The sequence below is a fragment of the Cibotium barometz genome, chromosome 47, assembly GCF_041138505.1.
Source record: "Cibotium barometz isolate CiBa-2024 chromosome 47, ASM4113850v1, whole genome shotgun sequence".
Taxonomy (NCBI): Eukaryota; Viridiplantae; Streptophyta; class Polypodiopsida; order Cyatheales; family Cibotiaceae; genus Cibotium; species Cibotium barometz.
Window position 1 is genome coordinate 1,930,992 of NC_141092.1, and position 13,237 is coordinate 1,944,228.

Below are 13,237 nucleotides of genomic sequence, written 5' to 3' on the forward strand. Positions count from 1 at the left end.
AGAGGAGGTTGTTACATTAGAGATTTGCAATAGGATCAAGTGGATTGATTCTTAGAGACCCTTCCAAACTTTTCCATTTTTTAAATTAAAGTTAAGTTAGGTCCACAGTGGAAATCATTGACTCGTAATCACCTACCTTATACCTTTACTCTAGTGCTTAGTGGAGACTGTGGTTATCACACAGGACATTGTTCCATTAGAGATTTGCAACGGGATCCAGTGGATTGATTCTTAGAGACCCTTCCAAACTTTTCCATTTTTTTATTAAAGTTAAAATGGATCCAGTGGATTGATTCTTAGAGACCCTTCCAAACTTTTCCATTTTTTTAAATTAAAGTTAAAATGGATGCCAAATTCACCTTTGGTCTTCCGATTGGTTCGCTCATTGGGAGGATCATCATATCTTTAGGGCCATACAATCTTTCGTTCAAAGGAGACTTGGTAGTCTTGGTAGAAACTAGAAGGTCACTTTGTTTTGGCTCATCACTCATGCATTATATGTAACCAATTAAGAGTTGTCCCAACCTAAGTATTCGAGGTGTGGTTTGACATAGGGGTTATACAACATTGCATCTAGGGTTGTAGAGAGGCTCATAGACTTTGGATAGAGATTGCTCTACTCATTTTCATTATTAGACATGTGTCATTTTATCTTACATGGGACACAATAGCTTGACTCTTTGAGGCATGACCACATGTCTCCCCTTGATATTGCAATTTATTCTATTAGAGGTGTGGAACATGTGGTTTCTATGGATAAAAACCCCACTTTGTGCAATTATGAGAGCTTGTTGGTAGATTTGGAGGTCATTATGCTTATTCATTCACTCATTTGAATAAACATAACATACTCTTGCTACCACATGGACTAAAATTCAAGGATCCTCTTGACCCTAGATTAGAAATGCAAGACCTTCTTATGTATTTGGAGAGAGACAATGAGGGTTGATCAAATCTAGTTCCAATCTTTTTTGGGAATCATTACAAATATACCAGCAGTGGCAAGCAACCCTATTTTTTGTGCACTTGTTTTTATAATTATTTTATACTTGTATCCTTTTTCAAACAAGGAGCACCCAAGTAGGCTATCATTTTCATACAAGGTGGTTTGAAAGAAAAAGCATCGTATATCCCTACTAGCATTGTTAGAAGGTTTGAGCACTACCTTGCCTTCACATGTGTTATGGGGACTTACCAAAGAGTTGCAAGATGTAACTTCCATGATGAGGGTTCCATGATGAGAGGTTGTGCTGGCTTGCTTCGCGATCATCTATTTTTTTGGTAAAGAAGTAACTTTATATATATTATATAATCCCTTTGGAGGAAAAATTACATACATACGGCCAACCCTTCGTATTGTTCATATTGAAGTACATCATGGGCCAACATGAAGTTTCCAAAAGTTAAGTAGCACACAAGCTAATTTAACAACAAAGTTGGCCAACACCAACACTTCCAAAGGGAACCTTCTGTATAGAGGACCCAAACAACACTTCGTATTGTTCATATTGAAGTACATCATGGGCCAACACCAACACTTCCAAAGGGAACCTTCTGTATAGAGGACCCAAACAACAAAGCCTTTCTTGACATCCCCACTTTCTATAGGCAAGTAAATTTGATGGCAGTGAATACATAGTTGAATTCTTCTAAGGGCCTTATTGTTTTTCTAAGTAACCAATTAGAGCATGACACATATCAGACAAATACACTCTTACACCATCTTGATATGTGTGCCTTTATGTGCCTATGTGCAAAGTAACTCCAAAAGCAATGCCAAGGACACTTTTGCACCTAGGGCTTCTCCAAGAAGCAAGACCCATAGCTTGCAGCTTTCCCCATCATAACTCTCCAAAGGAAGACCACCATGTGTAGGGGTAACCCTAATCTCCATAGCATATTACATCTCCATGACCAAAGGTGTCATCCTTAGTAGACTAATCAACTTGGATTTTATAATGTTACATTTTGAACCAGATGCATCAGTAAAGAATTATACTAGCGTCTATGCCCTTGTAATGCCTATCATATACATAAAGTGTCATTTAAAGGGGTTAAAATGTGCAAATCTATATATAAGAAGCATGTAGATTTGTTTTTAAATTATTTAATTTGGACTTAAATAAGAACCAATATGTGCTTAAGTCTATGGACAAAAAGGTGGGCTAGATAAGTTCTAATTTGGACCTAAGATGAGGGACATATGGTCCTCTCAAGGTATGTGTGCACAACACCATTTTATGATGTGAAAGGATTATTGTAAGTTCGAATTCATTTCATCAAAGAAAAGGTTTTTCTAAGGTTGAAGTCGTGTGTATGTTGACCCCATTTTAGGTTAACTAGACAGTCTCCACCATACATGAGAGTAGTAATAAGTGTCATGAAAATGCATTCTAAAAGTTGTAATATTTATGAGAAAGTTGGCCAAGACCGAGGTCAATTAGTTAATTTATGCATTTTGGATGCTCAAGTGTGACTAAGAGCCAGTTGTATATAAAGCAAAAGTTCTTGTAATGCAATTAGTTAGTTTATCAATTTTGGATGCTCAAGTGTGACTGAGGGACGAGTTGTATATAAAGCAAAAGTTCTCATAATGAAAGGACAAAATCCCCTTTTGTGCTAACAAGTTCTCTTGTCATCTAAATGCTTTTTGCTTTGTGTGTGTGTGTGTGTGTGTGTGTGTGTGTGTGTGTGTGTGTGTGTGTGTGTGTGTGTGTGTGTGTGTGAGAGAGAGAGAGAGAGAGAGAGAGAGAGTTTGAGAGTAGAGTCCTCTATGTGAGAGGAGATTGAGTCCTTTACAGGAGGGGAAGCAACTTCCTTGTTGGTAATAGCTTGGAGGATAGAATTCAAAGGAGAGGAGATACTAGCAACCACTACACGAGCTTAGATGGCTTCAAGAGACCCGAGGTTAGAGGCAAGGTAAGTTCCCTACCATAGTTGTTGCTTGTTTTACTCTTTGCTGTGAATGAGAGTGAGTTCTAGAGAGAGTCTTATCTTCTTATCCATTAAAATCTAAGGTTTTTTACATCCTGAAAAGCGTAGAATTCTTTAATTAAGGAAAGATTTGCATCATTTATTATGAAAGGACAATAGTATGCATTAAAAGAAACCTCTAAGCTAAATTTCAAATTAGTTAGGTTTTTAGCATTGTTCAAAATCTTTTTTACCTCATGAAAAACCAAGTAGTTTTTCATGCTATGAAAAACTCAAGACCTTGGGATATACAAAAACATTAATTTCAAGGTGGAGTTATCAACTTTTATGCCATGAAAAACCATGTAGTTTTCACGCCATGAAAAAACTCAATTTTATGGAAACCAGAATATTAATAAAACATTAACATAGTGTGATGAGTGGAATTTGTCCTATATGTAGATCCATTCTATCTTGGAGAGTGATTGGTGATGATCTCACTCCATAAGATAGTGCATGTAACCACCCACAGGAGGATCCTCTGATCATTTCAGTGTGGGATCTAGTCACTCGTACCCAATTGAGTGCATTTGCCTAGAGAGGACTAGAAACTATTGAAACCAGTAGAGAGGAATCCATGGAGTATGCTTTAAAAACTAGAGCAAATTAATGAGAGAATTGTATCCTCTCCCTAGCCTAGGGGACACTTTGGATTATGACATGAAACCAAATAAGAAACTCAATTAGACTATGGTCAAGCAATGTGTAGTGGATTAGTGAGTGTTCTAGGTGGAACAAATACTTAAATTATACCTCCACCAATAATGATTATGCAAGGATAAACTCTTACAAGTGCCTTGGAATAAACCTAGATCATCCCCAAACCAAGAGAGATGTTTCTAGTGCTCTATAGTACTGGAGAAGAATTCTTTGTTACAGGTATATATTTTATCATATTTTTGATGAATTAATAATCGTAGAAAAATATGCTTGATTTAATGTGTGCATGAATCGACTTAATGGAATGTGCGAATGTGCACAAGGTTATTATATATGAGCGAGTGTGCACAAAGTTATTTCATGTGTAAAGGCCTAATAACATTTATATTTGGGCAAAGGATTTTATATGTACAAACCTTAGGAACTTCCATATGGTTAATAGAATGTAAAGCAAGCCCAAATTGTACGCACATCTATTACTAGCTCCTTGGGATACTTTTATGAATACAATTCTCTAAATACTCATGTCATGGAAAGGGAGGGCGCAGGGGGGGAGAGAGAGAGAGAGAGAGAGAGAGAGAGAGAGAGAGAGAGAGAGAGAGATTGCACCTAATCTTGTCTTAATGGTGATGTTATTCTATTTCTCTTGTCTTATGTTATGCTATGCTCTTTGATATTAAATTGATTCAAGTCTTTGTTTTAATTTTTGATGTGTTTTGTGAGTTCTTAATTATTTCTTCAAGAAGTACAAAAGGGTCCCGTGACAGTGGTATCAGAGCTTTGGTTTAATTCAATCTTCTTGAAGTCACTCAAGGACTTGTGGACAAAGAGGTGAAAGAGACAAAGGCAAATGAGATTTTGGTAATTTTCCAATTTAATTTTAAGAAGAACTCATTTATGGTTATGTATGGTTGAAAGAAGGCTTGTTTTCAACCATTAGACAACAAATTCCCATCAATTTAATTTTAAGAAGAACTCATTTATGGTTATGTATGGTTGAAAGAAGGCTTGTTTTCAACCATTAGACAACAAATTCCCATCAATTTTTTGCCCAAAGGGTAAAGCAAGGTGTAAAACCATTAGTGGGTTTGTGAAAACCAGACAACCACCTTTAATTTCACTAATCTACTTCATAATCCTTCCGTTCAGATCGAATCAACAAGGGAAGAAGCATAGAGACCCACAATTCGGTTGCTAAACTAGTAGTAGTGTCTGAATTCCAATTCCATAATAGAAGGCTAATATAAAACATGCTGCATCGATTTCATGTAAAGGGAGGAAGATCAAATATATATATATATATATATATTCTCTCCTCTAAAATTTATTCCTTCTTAATGATGGCAACGAGTGTAGCATCTCCTATTAGCTGCGCGCTATGCTGTTTTCAGCCTGGAGTGTGAGAGGCTGGTTTCAAAGCTTTAATTAAAGCTTAATGCTAAATTATATATATATATATATATATATATAGGGCCTAATGTCCCTTTTATGTGTTGGCCATATTTATGTTTTTCCTTCTCCTTTTTGATGCTCTACCAGCTTTATTACCAAGCTTGACTAAGATTTTGTTATTAAAGTTTATACACACACACACACACACACACACACACACATATTTTCTTTCTCTTTTTCGTTGCCGTCCCACATTTTTCTGCTGGACATGGCTACAAATTTCTGGGTTCTTTTAAAACTTCGTTTAATTAAGATTTTACCATTGGGTATCAAAAGCTTTTATATTAAAGCTTTTTTATTTAAGCTTTAAAAACAAAAAGATTGAATATTTAAGCTTAGAAACAAAAAGCTTTGGTTAAAGCTTTTAATTTTAGAGCTTTAGTTGAAGCATAGGATACACATATATATGTACGTGTGTGTGTGTGTGTCTTTCTATTCTTTTAAAATACCTTACGGGCTGGCCATCTACAGCAACTAGCCGTCGTGAAGAAGTCTTTGATAAAAAGCTTTAGATTTATATTTTTTAAAAAAACTTTAAAATTAAGCTTTGTAATAAAAGCTTTGCTAAAGCTTTTAGCTTTATAGAGAAAGAGAGATTAGATCTTAGAGCTTATTTTAAACCTTATGCAAAACTTTAGTTAAAGCTATAAAAAGGTTTAATTTTTTGGTGTTTTTGAGAGAGAGAGAGAGAGAGAGAGAGAGAGAGAGAGAGAGAGCCTTATGCACTCCTTTATTTGGGAATCTTATATGAAAGCTTAAACAAGCCTTGAATAAGCTTAAATTATTATAAAAAACTTAAAAAATTATAACTTAAAAGTATATGTACAAGGACGCTCATACCGCTCAAGCATAAGCTTCAAGCGGATTCAACACCACAGATTACAAGGAAACACAGCTTTGAGCAAACTCAAGATCTTCAAAGCATTATCCAAGGCTCAACATCAAAACTTAACAATGTCTCATACTTTTGTTAAGACTTACTTTTGTAGATTAAATTAAGGCTTTCTACGAACTTCTAACTTCTTATTACGAATTGCGAGTGAAAGCTAAGTAATAACTTAAGTATTCACCCTGTGTAATTTGATTACTTGCATAAAATAAAAATTGTTATTTGTTGATTTGTTTTCTTCTAAACTGATATTTTACTGTCCAACCCAAGTAAGTTTCTCCAATTTCCATAATTTTAATCATCAACAAATTAAAACGTCACATGTGCTTGTGATATTTGTGTCCTTTTAATGATGTATTTTGTAGCAAAGCTATCCGACACTTACAAGTAAGTGACTACCCTCTATAACTTAGTAAATAATTCTTTCAATATTTCTATGTAAGTTTTATCTTTCAAATAGTGATTCGAGCACCTTCCAAGTAAGCTTCTCATTCCTATCCTTACAATATTTATGCGTAGAATTTCAAACCATATTGCCATAAATTTTTATTTCTTATAAGGTCATAATTTAATATAACCTCTATTAGGTTTGGAAGAATAATTATATTTCAATCCATTCGCATTGCTTTCTTATTTTTCTCAGTGTAGAACATCATTGCAATCGAATATATGTAAGGTACAACCATCTTCCGCTTGACTCAACCTTATGATTGCTAAGTTTCATATTTATTATTCAAGTTTATTTCAACTTCAAATTCAAATTAATCAAGATTGTTATTATAACTGTTACTAATCATTCATATTTATATTTGTGCTTAAGCTTTTGATGTATTGAAAAATCTCACACCCTCTCAAACAGCTTTTCAACTCAAAGTTAGTATTTCCTATCCATATATCCATAATCAATTTATCTTTTATAATGTTAAGCCTCTCATGAATTATGTTTAACAACTCACATCTCTTTGGAGTGTCAAAATTCTTTTTGATAGATAATTTCAATAACATCACAACAACGATGGAGATATGCATATATTCACTCCCTTTTGTAAAACTTTTTCAAAAGCCTTTCTATAATATTTTTATAACCTAAGAACCTCATTAATAAACCATAGATTCAACATTAATATTAGTTCAAGTTCAATAACTTAAATAACATTTCAAGATAAAGAAAATTTGTGTCAGAATTTAAGTTTCAAAGGAAACTAGCCACTCCGCCTCAAACTTCTATTCTGAAGGAAGTGATATATGGAATTAATCCAGTGGTATAGGACATCAAATTGGTTTCATATACTTACTCCAGACACATTTATGTCTTCTATCTTCTACCATCCTATGTGCGTATGTGCAATGCGCCTATGTGGTATGGGACAGTTAGACTCGTTTTACATACATTCATTTGATTGGTTCATTGCATATCCATTATGTGTAGATCTAGTCTTCCACACCAATCATGAAGCCATCCTCTCATGCATTTACACAACTGTATATCAGGAACGCCGGTATATAGCATGTATGTAGACCCCCAATGTTTGTTCCAGTTGGTTTGTATGGAGGGTGATTCATGGGTTATTTACACCTGGCAAACATGTGTGTGGCTATGATTTGAATACTTATGGGTTGTTTCTATGTCAAGATGATGTTGGGATTAATTAATGTGTTCAATTAATTGTTTAACTAACATGGACAAGACGATGTTGGGATTAATTAATGTGTTCAATTAATTGTTTAACTAACATGTGTGTGGCTATGATTTGAATACTTATGGATTGTTTCTATGTCAAGACAATGTTGGGATTAATTAATGTGTCCAATTAATTATTTCTATGTCAAGACGATGTTGGGATTAATTAATGTGTTCAATTAATTGTTTAACTAACATGGACAGTGTCTATGAGTATAGCCAACAACGAGATGTGCGAGGGTACCGATTGAGGTGTCGCACTATACAAGGGTACTGATTGAGGTGTCATATGGTTGGTGGATTGAGTGGTGGTGTGAAGATGGTGATCATTGGTGATCATTTTTGTTAAACATATATTAGAATTTTATGTCATCTATAGCCTTTCATCTTAATAGGTTATTTTGTGCATATTACTTGTGATTTGATGATGAGTGCGAGGACCACCAATTTAGGTGTCACACGAGTTTTTATTGTTGCAGTCCATGTTCACCCGAGCCTCTAAGCCATGCCTTTGTGCCTCTGAGCCATGCTTGGTTAATGAACCTTTGAGTCTATTTATTGTATTCCATAGGAACCTCTGAATTCACCTTACAAGTTATGACATCAATAGCTACGAGCATAATCTTGTTGTTACAACATTTTCTTCTACACAATTGAGGACAATTGCTTCCTCAAACGGGAGGACTATTACATGTATATATTTTATCATATTTTTTATGAATTAATAATGGTAGAAAAATATGTTTGATTTAATGTGTGTAAGAATCAGCTTAATGGAATGTGCAAATGTGCACAAGGTTATTATATATGTGCGAGTGTGCACAAAGTTATTTCATGTGTAAAGGCCCAATAGTATTTATATTTGGGCAAAGGCTTTTATATGTACAAATCTTAGGAACTTCCATATGGTTAATAATATGTAAAGCAATACCCAAAAGTGGGAAAAGCAAGCCCAAATTATACACATATCTATTTATTAGCTCCTTGGGCTATTTTTATGAATACAATTCTCTAAATACTCATGTCGTGGAAGCGGAGCTACATGCATGGGGGGGAGATTGCACCCAATCTTGTCTTGATGGTGATGTTATTCTATTTCTCTTGTCTTATGTTATGCTATGCTCTTGAAAATTCAAGTCTTTGTTTTAATTTTTGATGTATTTTATGAGTTTTTAATTATTTCTTCAAGAAGTACAAAAGGGTCCCATGACATTCTTTCCCACTACGGAGGAAATGGACGTAGAAGAACAAACTAGAGAGGCATAGTTGCATGTTTAATAATAAAAATCAAAGCTTGGATGTAAGAGCCAATGCTAATGAAAAACAATGAGAGATTGTGAATGTTAGATGCAATTGGTTTCAAGAAGCAGGGCTAGAGTTTAGCTGTCTCTCATTTCTCACCATTAATGACAACCTTATTTAATTCTTTTCCCCATTTATTAGAGAGTTCCTCATGTACTTTAGCAACTTCTTCAACCATTTATTGAGACACAAAACTTTTGGTTTCCCTCACCCCATAAAAACTAGTTATGTTTGAAGTTGCACTATCAAATTAATTAGAAAAGGTTTCAACACCTATCACTTTTGGATTCATTAACAAAGGTTTCAACACCTATCAATTTCAGATTCGTTAACAAAGGTTCCACCACCTAGCACGAATAATGAGGTTGAAGGACCTCGTTATTTTACGTCTATTTTTTTGTATTTTGTTCTTCTTTTTGGCATCACATTAATGGTAGTACCAAAAGTTTGAAGGAGGCTGAGATGTGTACATCCTATCATATCCTCGTCTTGATCCAATTTTGGTGGTGTAGACATTGGTTCACATACTTATATTGAAGTGATTCAATTTAATCTATCATGCCATCCATTGAATGTGTGTTCCTTATTTGTAGGTCTACCTTTAGACCTTGGGTATATATTTTTGCAAATAAATGTGATCTAATGCTCGATCATACATTCGCTTCCCTCATGAAGGGTCTACCCAAAATGATATCATAGGAGTCTAGTTGGTGCAAGAAGTTTATAATTATAAATGTATGACTATAAAAAATGTAGACTTTCATCTTTACATCTTGCAAAACTCCCACGCGTCTTGCTGATATTAATTCTAATGTAGGTTTTCCTCGTTTTCCCCAATATATTTTGGTGATTAGGCTCACTCACATTCCTCCATCTGGATCGTAGTTTCCTAATACCAATTTTGGTAGATTGGAATTATGGCATTAGTCTTGTCACTTTCATAGTCCACCAATCCTAGTTGATTCAACATTATCTAAATAAGTTAAGGAACAATACCACTCTCCCTTGGTCGGAGTGGATCTTCAGTAAAATAATAAGCTTAGGTAGGTCCCTTTCTTGGTTAGTTTTTGGTTCTAAGCTACCATCTTTCCACTCCTTAACATCTTCCTATATCATAATGGAGTTTCTCAACAACACCATTATTATTGGGATATTTATCTATGATGAAAGGAATGACATAAGCCTAGCACCATGCCCCCACGTTTATCCTCCTTTTGGCATTTGGGTACTCGTCAAATCCTTGAGGAGTTGAGGGCTAGTCATTGGCCTATTGATCCTTTTGTTAAGGATCTACCATCATTTCCTCTTTTTCTCACATCAAGATCTTACCTTAGCCTACTAAATAAAGTGTTGTTTGGTCTTGCCTTGAAATTGAAAATGCAACTCCACAATGTGGGTGCACTAACTCATCATCCCCTCACTCAGTCACATCACATTGAAATGATCCATGTGGCTATGGGGGTGAAGGAATAGACCTCTTTGCCTAGATGGAGGTAAGAAGAGAATGGCCTTCATGGTGGTTCTCTCTCATAAAAAGGTGGACGGAGAAGAAGATAATGAGAGGGAGCAACCTTCAAGCAAACCTATTTAAGAAAGAAATCCATCTAGCAACCTTCAAGCAAACCTATTTAAGCAATAAATCCATCTAGCAACCTTCAAGCAAACCTCTTTAAGCAATAAATCCTTCTAGCATACAAGAATCCAATAGCATATAAGCAAGTAAAAGTAGAGAAGAGAAGAGCTTACAAGTATTATATTACAAGGGAATGAATGTGTATTGCTTATTGTCAAGATTATCTTATATACAAGTGACTAGTTTTCACATTAAACCGGCCACAACTGGAAAATTATCCAACCACTATTAGTCTTCTTAACTATGTATACGAAGTCCTTAGAATTTCCCATCTTGACATTAAGCTCATGGTTATATGTTCCAATGTCATCTTACAAAAGATAGGTGCCCATTCAAGTAGGTAAGATGAGAAAAAATCTTATGGTAGGATGGGTAGAGTGGCTAACATACCTTGGTGAGACTATATTCTCATATCACCCAGTTAATGGTGAAGCTTGCTTGCTGCCTAGTTAAAAAGGTGTGGATAGTCTAGGATATGCCGTGAAGTTTGCATGTAAGGTTAAGTGGTGGATTCAATATTGATCCACAGTCAGATGCATGGCATGTTGCTGATAATCTTTGGGTAGCCCTTGTGGTAGAGGTGGCATGAAAGGTATATGCAATGTAGAAGTTTGATATGCAAGACCTTCTTCTATTGATGGGAATGGCTTGGGCCCTTAAAAATCATGTGGTTGGTAGGTGACCCATCCCTCTTGATTGGTGTAATTAGTGCTAAGACCCCCATTGAATGCTTTGCATGGTCGTAGATGGTAGTTCAAACCTTCTTAGTAGACATGATGTTATTCCCGTATCTCAGAGCTTGATGCTTAGAGATAGGGCTTCTTTGTGGCTACTACATCATGGCCAATATAAGGTTGTGTTTGGGTTAAATTAGAGTCAAAGTAGAGGTCGTATTCTTTGAAGCACTTTGGATCACTTTGGAGGTACCTGCAAGGTCGATGGTTATAGAGGGGATGGGTCGTACCATAGGCCATATGCATATGCCTCTCTTCTGCCATGGTCCCCCATTTAGAGATGTATTTAGAGGGTTGTCATTGATGAGGTTAATTTCAAGTGCATGCATCCTTGCATGCTGTGAGGTATAAGACGTGAAAAAAATGTGATGCCCTTAGTGAAATATTCAGGTGGCGTGATTGGACAATGGGCAGGTGGTGTGTGCACCGTGTGTGTACTCCTCCAAATGAACAGTCTAGTTGTCTACTTTCTTTGACTCTTAAATCTTCCTTTCTTTGACATTTAGCTGGGAAAAAACTGAGGGAAATTCTCCTGCCCACCAAGGCTTGTCATTTTGTTGGGAGTTGGCTACTGAGAAGAATGGGTTTCCCAAAATAATGGTAGAACAACCACTTGTGTCTGCACCGCATTCAATGGAATCCAAGAAATGGGTCATACTATGAGCCACACTTTTTCCCACCATGGTCTCCCCATCCAGAGATGTGCCTAGAGGGTAATTGTTGATATGATGTATATATACTTTGTAGTAATTACAGTTTGAGGATGGTGATGATGGTGGGATTGGGCACCTGATTCTACTTGGTCGTGAAGACATGCATTTGGGCAAGCATGCTTTCTTCAGTGCATGGGCTTTTGGATGTAGGGGGGCTGAACCAAGGAAAGTTGAATTGGATCTTTCGGTTGTACTTCTGTTCAGTTCCAGAAGAGGTCCCAGGCCCATCAACGACGGATAAGGAGATAGCTGGGTTGATGTGGAGATAGCAGTGGAGATAGTAGGGGCTTTGTAGTATTCAACACAAATGTGCATCTTAAGGAGGAAGGGATGCCACCAAACCGGCTACTCACCCATATGATCAAACGTGAGGGGTTGAGCATCAGAGTTAGGCTAGATGTAGCTACCTTATTGTCGATGATGCGGGTGCTATCATTTCCAGCAGGCATCCTGCTTGGCATCGATGTAGAGATAAAGGACATGAATGTCCATGTGGTGGGTGACCTTTATTAATGGTTGTAATAAACTAAATCGAAGGGTATTAGGCTTTATAAAATTAGCCTTACATGGACTCAAAGGCTTTATAACATTAGCCTTGCATGGACTTAAAGGTAGAGTTCTTGGTCAAGAGATCGCTCCTTTTGGCTCATGGCATGGACATTTAGTATGGTTTTAGCCTCACGTATTTCTTTCTCCATTCTTTCTAGATCCCCATTAGCTCTTCACACACTACCTCTTTCGATACATGTGGTGGATATTCAAAACTTCCTCTTGTTTTTAAAAATGTTGAGGCTTCCTGAACTGATGTGGTGACTATCCTGACTTCCAACATCTTATAATGTGTGATGTTCACTAATTTTGGGTTACTCTCTAGAATAGCTTACCGTGGATCCTTGGTGCCTCTAGGATGCACAAACTCCTCAGGGTTAAACATTGGTGCTTTCATGGGATGTAGTTTAGCATGATGTTTGCATTTGCAGCACTAACATGGACCCTTTATGGCCCATGTTAGTGGATCTATGTACACTATCAACACCATCTTTAGATTTGTTTATTACCACCACATAGTCTTTAGTGTTTGGAGGTATCACCCTTGGTTGGCTTGGTGGCTACTATTGTATCGATATATGCTTATCTTAGCAATCTTTTATAACATCTTCAATTATTTAAAAAAACATCTTCCTTTCACTCATTGTCTAG